We start from the raw sequence: 12,510 nt of genomic DNA on the forward strand, positions 1-12,510 counted from the left end.
TCCGGTAGTGTGTGCTCTCTGACTGGAAGGTGGGCATGCTGTAGGATCGTAAATGCCTTAACAGAAGTGTTAGTATGTAACATAGACCTGATGCTGGTGTGCACAGCTCTCCTGTCCATTCTGATACCTCCCCAATTCTCTATCACATTTTCCATCTCCATTCCTCTAGACACCACTAAGTCTATCCTGGAAGACAAACCACTATATCTCTGGCTGTACCATGGCCATTTTTCCCATAGAGTCCAGGTTCCATAAGGAATAGAGGGTGCAATGGATACTGGACAGATGGCAATGTCATGAAGGAGGTTTGTAGAGGAAGAAGGTAAAGAAAAATAGAGAGAAAATGAGACAACAGATTGTACAACAAACTGTATTTTATCCATGGCTGTAATAGAAAACTCTTTTATGTTACTTGCACATAAACAAAACACCAGTATTTCATGTGGTTTTATTTTCTGTTGTTGTTTAATTGTCTTTAAATTATTTTTTCTACTGTATCTAGGCCAGTTACACAGAAGTCAGAAGTAATCAGAAGTGGCAAAATATTATGGCTATATAGTAGCAGTGAATCTATAATAATGCTGCACTCTTCATTACTGTGGACTCTGTTTTTTACATCCTTGCCCCCAGTGATTTTCTTTAACATTGTCTTGCAGCTGAGGAAGACATAAGAATTTCCAAAAATATTTAGATGTTGGTCTAATGGCAGAACAAAGTTTAACTCATTTAACATCTTAGTGAAATTATCAGACCTCACTTAATCTGGCTCATTGGTCACATAGGTGTCTCTTAAGTAAACAGGGAAAGCAAGTGTCTAAAAAGGGGTCAGAATTAGCTATCCAAGCACTGAGATAAATAGAGGACATAGTTAACACACTGAAGCAATTGTTCTGACCACTTACTGATTCACAAAATAATTCTGTATGTACTTTTACTTCACTGACTTGCAAGACTGAATATCTTCTGCAATTGCAGGTGCAATGAAATCTTGCCTTTTGGTGGAAAGCTGGGCAGATAAATTAAAAAGTAAGGAAATAATTATTTATTTCTTTTTATGGCTTTATCAACTGATCTTTCCAACAGGCTAGAAATAGGTTCCTATCCCCTTCATGCCCCTCCACCCTGCTTCCTCCACTCCCATTCCACCAGGCTCTTGAACTATGAACTTAATGCTAGAGCTGGATACCCAAGACATACCAGCTATTTTTTTCTTTGCTATCTGCTTTAGACCATATCTTTTTGCTCTGGTGAGTTATTTAAAGTCCTTGATACAGCTCAGTTTACTACCTTTGTGTTTAGAGATTATATCAATGTTAATGTCCATGTGTGGTGTCTCAGTTACCGACTGGTTGAAAGCACAGTTCAGACATAAAGTCTCACAGTTCAGGATCATAAAGTGACTGTAGAGAATGAGAATTTCATTAACTATAGAAAAAACAGCACAGTCATAGTCAGGCTATAGTCCTCATCCTTTATTGTCTTTGTCCCAAAAAAGAGGACTCATGAGTTGAGGAGAAGACTGCCTGTAGCATTGGCATAGGGGTATCGCAAGGAGGGCTCTTTCCCTACCTCTTGCTGTATTAGGGACATTCCTGTTAGTGAGTGTGACATGCTTAATTCTATCAAGATTTCTATAAAATGTCTTTTTGTTAAGAAAAAATGCTTTCTGATTTCTAGCAAGATAAAATACCCCAACTACTTACATAGGAGCAAGACTAACTAACCCTGATGATTCTTTCTTTACTTTTTGTTACATACCTGAATGCTGATCATGTCCTAAATATTATACAATATTTTCTAAAGATTTTCAGTTCTTTAAAAAAATGGATTTTGTGTTGAAGACAAGATAATGCTTTGTAATTACAAAATATACTTTTATACTCCTGTACTCAAAAGACTTGCCAAAAGATAGAAGTGTTTATCTTTGTGACAACTACTGCCCAAATTGGGAAGAGTGTGTTACTCATATATGTATATTTAGATCAAGAATAATCAACCATTTGCTCTTTTGAAGTCCTTTACACTTTTCATGCTGCTTACAAAATCAGAGATTTCAGTCCCCAGAACTCATATTTTATGAGTACATGAAATCTCAATTCTTTATTCTCATTAGCTAAGTACAGGATAAGAAGTATTTTTAGAAAATAATATCCTAATTAATGTCTGATTGCAAAAGCACAAAAATATGTTACACACAAAAGTCTATTAATTTTAGACTAATATCTCTAAGACTTTTTTCAATTAAAGTGCCACAGCTGTACTTTTGTATTACCATCTGTGTAACATTGTATTAAAAAGTTACAACATATGAAAATGTTAATTATTTACGTGATAAAAAATACAGTGTGACTGTGTTTCTTAGTTTGTTCTTAATCAGTGAGGACATATGTTAATTTTGATGATCCTTCATATACCACTGAGTTTAAAGTACTGTAGAAGATTCTCTAATGAAAAGATTGTGGGGATATATTTTTTTTTTATCCTTTAACTTCTATTTTAGAATTTGCCTCCTCAGTGGCTAATATATGCTATAGTCTAATGTATCTGCTTACCACATTTTCATTTTGGAGTATCACTAAAACCTGAATCTGCTAAATGCATAATTATCAAGTTATGAGAATTTATCATTTTACTTTGTTTTCTGTTGTTGAAATAAACAAGATAATTACTGTTGTTTAATTCAAAAACTGGCAAGCAAGCTGCAAAGTCTTTATTATCAAAGGCTTCTTGCCCTTAGGTCAAAATTGTGTGCTTTCTTAAGTATGTTTTTTGTAACACTTGTTCTTTTTCAGAAAGAAGGAATAAGGTAATAATGAAGATGTCTGAAAAATCATTTATCAGACTACAAGTCTCCTGGTGTGTTGAACAAGGAAGAAATCATGGAGGTAACTTCTGCTCCAATGGATCCCAGATCCAAAATCTTCTTTGTAAACAAAGCCTTTCATTTAGTACAACTGGATCATAAAGTGACAAGTTTTCCCCTAGAATTTAGCCTAAAGCTTCTTCTGGTCAGATTAACTCTGTTGTATTCAGCTGCAGACCTGGATTAACCCCTAAGAAGCTCTGTATTGTTTCTCTTCATTGCATATATCCCTATGTCTCCTATTATCTCTTTTTTACATCAGACAAAGTGATACAAACGTTAATCCATGATAAGCTTTTTTTTTTTTTTTAGTTTTGCATCTCTGTTAAGACTTCTTCTTTGACAGTTGTTTCCCCTTTAATGTAAACAGCCCATCCAAATAGAAAACTTTGTCAATAGACTTTGCTAACCTGAAACACAGAGGAGATAGTTAGCAGAAGTGTCCTTTTTGCAAGGACAAAGATGTCAGTGCTAAATCCATTGTCCCTTATTGTTGTCACTGTTGAGTGCAAATTGAAAACACACACATATATGTATGTGATACATGCATAAGACACACAGTTCTTGTGATAAACCTACTACCAGGCTGTATTTTTTCAGTGAAAAACTGACTGTTGTGAAGTTTTCTCAATGTAAAAGTATTGTTATTGTTACTTTTTAAAAGCTTTTTCAAAGCTGCATTTAAAAACTGCTATTTCTCTGGTGCAACTGACAGGAGGAACTAGACAGGAGCCCTGATGAAAGTGGAATCTAGAGTAAGGAAGAGAATGGCATCACTTACATACCTACCTATCTACCTGCTTACTATGAAAACCAGAAATAATATAACATAGATCATATATTTGATTGGGATATTACAGCTCTGGTCAGTGATGATTTATATAACAACTTGCTCCCATATTGCTAATATTCTATGGTGCTATAATATGACATATTAGCAAATCTATCACTTTTTCAAAAACTAGCAAAGATCCAAGGAGGCTTCACTGGTCTCATCACATGAGTTTTGCTGAGGTCTCTACAAAGCTGTGTTCTACATGGGGTAGGGTTAGGGCTAAACAGAGATAATCCTGTCAGGACTTTAAGATGTTTTGAGAAACTCAAACCAGGGCACAGTACAGAAGATTATCCCCTGGCCTTTCACCTCCAAGGCAAGTAGACATGGTATTGAGAGATGTAGCTTTTAAAAGGCATATATTAAAAGTTTCTAAACTGACTTGTATTAGCCCTACTCTTGCAAATTTTCTTCAACCTTTGGATGGCAACATTATGCACCTGGCACAGACAGCCTGTACTTTTTTACCCCACATAACTTTGTACCATCACTTGTCACAGTGGTTTATTTTTTCTGATATTTTCAAAATGGCTTTGTTTAGCACTGTTTTGCTTTTACATTAAAATTCTTTCACATTTTCTTTTCTTTTTTTTTTTCTTTAAAAGAAAGGAAAAAGGGGGAACTATTTCGTTTTTCAGATTTTGTATTTTAGAAATGAAAATAAACTGTTTGGGAGCACTGGGAGGAGTAGACTTTCCGTTTTTTGCTGATTTTTTTTTTTTTCCCAGAACTCTGGTTTTGACCAAAAGTATTTTGTCAGAAATTTTTAAACTATCAGAAGTTCTTAGTTTGAGTATATTAAAAGTCTTCAGAAAGAATATCTCTAAACATCAATCCCAGGATGGTTCTTCTGAAGTCCAAAATGCAAGATTGTAATGTCTCCTGCTCTTGTCAACTCAAATTCTATATATTGTCATTAGGTCTTTTTTATTATTTCTAAACCACTTCCAGAAACTCTGGAACTCAATAAGTACATGACATAGATGAGTGAACACACAACTTACATAAGCAGGGCATGTTAAACAGGGACAAAATTCCTATTTTCTATCGGACTTGTGAATTCTGCCTTGACTAGTCCTCCAACGTAGTCCACTCTCTTAACCAGTTCTATTCAGGGACATCAGAAGACCTTGGTGTCTTCAATTAGAGTTTATGCATGGAGAAGTCTAACTATGAAGCATATTTCTGTCTGAGGTCTGGAAAGATCATCCTGAATAGCAAGGAGGGTAGACTGGACACATCCAGAAAACAGATAGTGACAAGGTGAAGTTGTTATCATTGACAGACCAGTGGAGAATAAGATGAAGGTAGATCAGTAGGGAGAGGTAAAATTGTACAAGCTTTTGATAGTGCATTGTAACAGTGTTAAGTCTAACATAGTGGAAAGAAAAAACTGTAACACCCTTTCAAGGAGATGGGTGTGCTGCTCAGCTGATAACCTGATCTCAGCATGGACTGAGTTGAGAAATACTTACCTTAGGAAGAACATGGTGCTGCAGACATCAAGGTGTGACATGGTGATTGCTTCAACTGCAAATGGCAGGGTGGAAGAAATCATTATAGAGATGCTGAGAAAAAGAAAAAGTAGCTGTATTTGGCTGACACATGTAATCCTTTCAGGTGTGACATTCTTATAACAAAAATGTGTGAAAAATCGTGTCTTTCCTTCAAAGAAATTTTTTTGTTTGGCAACAAGCTCTCCTGTCATTTTCATGTGAACTACAAAGGAATTAAATAACTATGCAAATTTATGAAGCTGCCTCAAAGGAATGAATGTTTCTGTGCTGCAGCTTGCACCTCTTTACAGAAATTACAGTACTGCTGTACTTAATTTCTTTTCAAGTGTTGTGCTAATCATCTCGATAATAGGGTTTTCCTGAACTGCTTTGATAACAATATCAATGCAGCTGTCAAAATTTAATATGTCAAAAATAAATAAAAATAAATTGATGAAAAGAAACACCCAAAATTAAAGGCTGCCAGATACAATTCTATAGAGACTGCCTCAAAAAATTCCTAACCCTTGGACTGTTAGAAACTGTGATGAAAGGGAAAGGATTTTGTTATCCTAAACACGATATTTTCTACTAGTGGTCAGTATTGGAGACAGAATAACTAAGCCATTGATATGATCCAGTTTTGTTGCTCTTACTTTCTTACTCAAAAATGTGGCATTAAATGCATGTCATAAATCATCCAACAGCTGGTTTGGTCACCTAAAGCAGTATATGTATTGACTGAATTCATTTTGCAATATGCCTGTGTTCTACAGTCTCTTACTTCTGTTATTGATTGCTGTATTTGTAAAATGATCATGTGCGACTGTAAAATTAACATTGATAATTTTACAAGTTGAATATTAAACTAATTTTCCAATGTGTCCAGCACTTTTGACCTGATCCACTTTGATTTATGTTCAACCTGGAGTATGTGCAAGTTATATTGCTTTTCCACAATAGGACTTCTCAAGATCTCAGTGTTCTAAAAGACCTTGCTTTGTTGAACCAGCGGCCCAGGTCGTCTTTGTTTACAAGTCAAATTAAATTGTAAAGATTAAGCATTTTGTTGGATTAGTGACTAGAATGCAACCATTTTACACGATAAATCTTCCAGTTAGCATGGTATGTGTGGTAAACAAGCTTTCAAAACTAGATGTATTAAAGATATAATTATTCCCAAGCTTGTTACTGACATCACCAAACATCCAGATCCTTCTGAATTTCAATGTTGTGAAACATACACATGGAACAGCATTCAGAAATGTCCCACAGGGCTAAAAGCACCATTTTTGGAAATGAAGGTTCCTATCACTAGGTCAGTTACATAAAATTAAAGTCACATACATGTGACTTGGAGAAAATCTATGGAAAATTAAAGGAAATGTATGTTCATCCTCTCAAGTGAATTAATGTTTCTGGAAGATTTCTCTGAGACACTGAGAGCACTTAGTTCCCACTGAAATTACTGCTGAAGAAGGAACAATTTCTTTAATAAATTACTGAATGAAATTCTATTTTAAAGACATACGTTGTGGAGGCCTTTGAAGATCCTTTGGAAATGTGTGAAAATCAACTGTAATAGTTGTTATAGTAAAGGGCATAGAATTGTATATATAATATTATATATATATAATATTATATATATATACTTCTATAGTATAAAAGCACTGATCTTTTTTCTTGTCAATCTCATTAAAATATGGAACATATTGCTCATAATGATGGAGTAGTTCCCAGTGAAGTTTTTTTTATGACACGATGTTTCTTGTAATGTTATTTAAAACTATACAGTTTCCTTTAAACAGTTCAGGATTTGTCTATAAAGTGAAAGTTTGTCCCCAAGTTAATTGCTATTTTCTCAGCTGTATTCCTATCTGTGTGTAGCTTTCCTTAGCCCTTTGTGAATTTCATAATTATTTACATGTGAAAAGTAACAGAAACAATACACTTGATCTTATCTGCTATTCATCTTGCCTTCCACCCTTTTCCTTCTCCTTCACCCAGAAAAGTGACTCCAGAAAGAAAGCTTCTGTTCGCTTATACCATCATTAACTGCGCTCATAATTAGATGAAAAATAGTGTCCTTCAGGAAGAAGTGTAGATGTTTCCACACAAGAAACAGAGCACTTTCATGACCTATAAAAGACTAAAAAGCAGATTTCTGTTAGAGCTCATCATTTAGTAGTTTGACAGATATTAGCAGGGAGTTGTTCTTTGCACACATCTTTCGTTGGATGCATTATATCCAGGCAGTGGACGTTAATCTGTAGTATGCACTTCTGGTCTTTGCAGTAGTTACTGCTTTGTAAATTTACAGTAAACATAAATAGCAGACCCTAAGCAAACATGAAAGGTGTCTTACTCAATTCAGTGGTGGACATTAAAAGCAGAAGAATTCAACATCTCTCATCCAGTTGGTAACAAAAGAGGAATTCCAGGGCCACTAAGGGAAAATTAATCTGAATTATTTTAGTTTTACAAAAAGACTTGCTGCCTGTGCCAGTCTCCTATTTTGAAATTCCTAAAGCTCATCTACATTGAAAAAAGTCTCACAAGAGATGCAATAGATGAGAAAAAGACCCACTATTTTGGGTAGAAGAAACGGTTCAGAGAAGATTACTCTTGATTGTGAAAATTACATGGTAACATGTTTCTTGTCTGTAAATCAGCACAGAAAAGTAAAATCATGTGAATAGCAGAACACCATACCATTCTCCCATATTGTGGTAAATAGGTCACATAAATATGGTATTTTCAGAGGTGATCACTGATGTAGCTGGGTGAGTCAGAGGAAGGAGTGAGGACATATCCATCTTTAGGTAAATCATATATCAATAAATTCTGTGCATTAGTAAAGGTGCACAATTGTAAATAGTACCATGAAGTGGTAAAAGTTTTTGCATGATAACATAAGCAAACCACTGAGCTTTGATTTTACATTTTGGTTTTACAGCCATTTTTACAGAAGAAAATCGCCTTAATGGAAGAATGACAAACACTAGTTTTACACCACTATCATTACTGGGATAAGACTTTATACTGCTACAGCTAAAGTTTAAAAAAACATAGATTATAATGTGCATGTGTATACTCATCTGTTATGTTGTCCCTTCACCATTTTAGTAAGGATTTTTTTTGGAGTACAGACCTGTTAGGCCTTTTGATTCCTTGTGAACAGTTCAGAGCTAAGCCAGGATGTAAGGGAAATTTAGCCTTGAGGAAGTCAAACTTGTGGGACAGTGTAGCACAAGCTGTTGTTATCAAACAAAAGATTTCTATAGCAGCATAGATTGCTGGAAGTGAAAGCAGGAAAGCATTTGTTAAGGGAAATATTTCTCAAGACATATTTTGTATGGTCAATCCTTTGCCTTGGGTACCAATCCCCCACATTTAGGATTTCTCTGATGCTGAGCATGATCTTTCTTCCTTTTCTTTGTCCAAGGAACAAAACCTATCCACGTGCCTGCTCAAAGGGAGCACTATTATGCACCTTACATGCAGCCTACTTATCTCCCCCAGTCCAACCTTATTTTCATAACACACTGTGACAGATTACATCATTATGTCATTTTCTACTGGTCCATTCCTCTTGCTTTTGAAGTGATTTAGCTTAGATGGAAGTTTAGCAATAAATTGTTCATTCCCCCCTTTATTATACGACTGTTTCCTTGAGAGTTCCTTATCACCATATGTATCTGTCTCTGACCATATGCTACAGAGAGAGCAAAGAGTGTTGATTTCATAAAAGGACAGGGGTGACTGGGAAAATGAAGAAATCAAGTTCCACAAGCAGTGACTGAAAGAATGGAAAAGCAAAAGAAGTCATTAAGAAAAAAACAAAAGATGAAAATGTGCAGAATGTAAAATGAGAGAACAAAAAAAGCTAGTCTATCTTTTCCTCGTCTCCTTCCAGCTCTATGCAAATCTCCCTCAAGCCTCTGGATAATACCTGACAGATCTGTATATCTGCCAAGACAGACGGAAATTATCTGATGCAAAATTATTAAAAAAAGAAAAAAAAAAGAAAAAAAAGGAAAAAAAAGTTATAAGTAATCTAAGTGAAGTGCAAAAATAAACACAAAGGTAACCATGAATGTTACTAGTTTAGTCTCTAAGCCTGAAAAGGACTGTGCATTTGCATATCTATGCACACCATGAATAAAACCTTTGACATTTATGGACCTAATAGTAAGCATGCAGACCTCTTCTTTGCAGGGTCATGGTTTTACATTGTAGGCAGAGCAAAGATCAGTCTTGCAAAACCATAAGCTGAGTTGGATTCTATTCTTATTTTGGTAAACATCCCAAATATAAGACATGTTACAGAAAATTCAACTTCACTGATTTTTTGTTTTATTATTTTTTATTAATTATTTTTATTTTTATTCAGCAGGGTATTAGTTTAGAAATCTTGCGCACAGAATCTGTGTATTTCAAAAGAACCAAAACATTTTCTCATATGTTACAGTAATCCACAGGTTGCTTCCACAACAGCTGTGAAGATGAATTAGTTCTCACACAGTGTACTTCACTGCTGATGGTTTGGTTAGTATGCTGGGGTGCATGCTCAAACCTTTTTCAAGTTGTTTTCCTCTTCTCTGGGTAAATGCTGTAATCACGAAGATAACACACAAAAGGCACCACAACTGTATGAACGTAATGTTATATAAGCGAGTATAAGCTCATACCTACATTGTAAGAACACTTTGTAGGTGACTTTCTGTAGACCTCTGATTTCCAGCAAAGCTTAGGCATCTCTTTCATCTGGCCACTTTGTTTCTGATCATATTTAGGAGCACTAGGAGCTTTGTAATCCAAAATCAAAAAATAAATTTCAGGAGTTCATTTGAATGAAAATGTTTGATTTACTCCATAAGAAGGGGCTTGGAAAGGTTTTAGCTGGACTCACTGCTACTCTATATGTCATTGTGAATGACATGAGAAATTAACTGCCAGGAGACATGACATCTCCTGTCTCCTGCAGGCAGTTTCATAGTTTTTGTTATGATAAATTTTTTGATGGACATGTGTGTTCCAGTTAAGGCTGGATTGTTAAAACACATTTGCACCAGGAAGGAATAGGTTGCTGTAGCCATGAACACTGCCTGGGTAAGACTTATGCAGAGAGGTAATATATTCTCTTAAGTAATATTGTGATATTGTGTAATTGGAAAAATTAGGCAAGCTTTTAGGCAAAAGCGCTACTTCAGGTCCAAACAACTTAAACAAAATTAAAAAAATATGTAACTAAATACATTATTTAATTTACCATATTCCCCACATACGTTTAGTACATTTCTTGCATTTACAATACTTGTATTTAACTCCACTCATATACTTCGTCCTGACTGAATGGAGGAAAATAAGGCAAATTTTCCTCAGTTTTATTCACCAAAATATTAGCTAAATGAAAGGAAATGCAGCAACATGCTTAGTAGTGTCAAACAAAAGAGCTGTTCCTCTTTTTATCTATTATTAGAGGAAATAATATGAGGGTAAAGTGCCAGCAATCCTAAGGTGAGTACTTATTAAGCTGTGGCTCAGCAAAGCACTAATAACATATGCAAGCTTGCTAAATACTACCTTGGCTGTACATCCATTTGCCCTGTGATTTAAACAGAAGAGTGTACAGGCATGAGTCTAGCAATATTCTGTAATGTTCAAATTTCTTAGATGTTTTTGGGTGGGGTAAGGGTTTTGGGTTGCTTCATTTAACCGTACAATTCATTACTGTTGGTGATTTTAGATTATGAGTTGTTGCATAACCACACCATAAAACCCAAACAATGGAATCAGGTAGAAATGGACACAGTTATTACATTCTTTCAGAGATCCCAAGAGCTTCCCAAATTTATTCCCATTTGTCATAAGCAAGTCTATTTTATTTTGAAATATATTTTATACGCTGATTTGAAAAGTCCTTGAGCTCCTTTGGCCAGCAAAAGTGAAAATTAGATCAAGAAGAGTTATGAATGTATTTTTCATTTAAAGTAACTCTATATCATACACAAGGGATCCACCATTTTTTCATAAATCCCAGTGTTTCTGTGGAAGTTTCTTTCTTTACCTAATGTTGTATTTAAAAGGATGAAAAATGGAGCTCTTTGTCCATAAAAATACTTAGATTATATATTCTTAGACTATATTTAATGTATTCTTATTAAAGAATTATAGCTACTCTCAAATTCTTTAGCTAAACTTAGCTGATCCTTTCGGGGCATCAAATCTGTCATGTGAGCTTCCACAGAAAGAGGCAAGTCTGGGCCCACAGATAGCTGCAAATCCAGGTAGGATACAACCCCTCCACTATATGGACAGGGGACCTATTTTTCACATTGGGGCACTGTAATAAATCATGTGAATTTTACAGCTGTTGAATATATGAACCCCCACACTGAGTTCAATGTCTCAGTCCCTTCAAGACCACAACCTATGCCTAGAGAAGTCAAAGCTTTTCATTAATTTCAGACAGATTTGTCTAATCCTTAATTAGCAAAAAATGTATCCATTCACAACTGTTGTAGCCTGGAAATATGTTTTTTTACATTAACAAATTTGAGTAACAGTAAAATTGGGGATCAAGACTCTTTCCTCCCCCCCCTTTCTTTTTTCAATGCAGCAGAAACCTTGAATCCCTGCTAGCATACTGAGTAAACCATCTCATTCTTTGTATTTTGACCATCATTTTTCATCTTTTTTTCTTCCTGGGACTTTTATTATCTATTTTGCAGAATAATATTATTTCTTTATTTCATGCCCATCTGTCCACCCATCTGCTTATTTTAGCTACATTTCCTTTCACTCTGCTGGCTCCTGTGTATCTTCACCACACCCCAGGCATGTATCCTTCAACAAGATTTATTATGTGAATCATTTTGAATACCTTCAGAATAGTGGTATAAGAAAATTGGATTCCTACCTTTTGGTGAGTAACATAAAATTATTTATAAGGTTAAAAATGAACACAGTTGCCCTAAAAGAGGCTTCAGGCTTCAGGTAGGATTTCAAAGAGTAAAAGATAAAGTATCATTTATATCTAGAAGTTTAAGTACCAGCCAAAGCTGTTCTAACTGGTAGGTGCAAAGTGTGTCCTCCTCCTTGGCCACTGGGAAAAAAAGGAGGCTGCACATGGGCCAGATGGGGCCTGGGGACTTCACACCACACACCTCTTCTGCCTGAAAGGGTGACCAGAAGCTGGGGGCACATGCATGCACAAGATAAGTGAGAGTACACATACAAGTGCAGCAACTTTCCTCTGGCATGTGTTAGTTGATTCTCTAAGTAGATTCTCAGAGGAAAAAAAAAGTAATTCA

The 12,510-nt window shown here is 35.4% G+C and overlaps 1 long non-coding RNA gene across 1 annotated transcript in view; it reads left to right on the plus strand.

Moving 5' to 3' along the window:
* The window catches only part of LOC130594454 (uncharacterized), a 53,801-nt gene that overhangs the window by 19,687 nt on the left and 21,604 nt on the right, over positions 1–12,510 (plus strand). The window contains exon 2 of the long non-coding RNA XR_008971086.1: positions 2,793–2,885. This is a non-coding gene — a long non-coding RNA (uncharacterized LOC130594454). The remainder of the gene's footprint in view (positions 1–2,792; positions 2,886–12,510) is intronic.

Source organism: Pezoporus wallicus, unplaced genomic scaffold, assembly GCF_028554395.1.
Source record: "Pezoporus wallicus isolate ANWC-B61680 ecotype Strahan unplaced genomic scaffold, APGP_CSIRO_Pwel_v1 contig_6846, whole genome shotgun sequence".
In the NCBI taxonomy this organism is placed as follows: Eukaryota; Metazoa; Chordata; class Aves; order Psittaciformes; family Psittacidae; genus Pezoporus; species Pezoporus wallicus.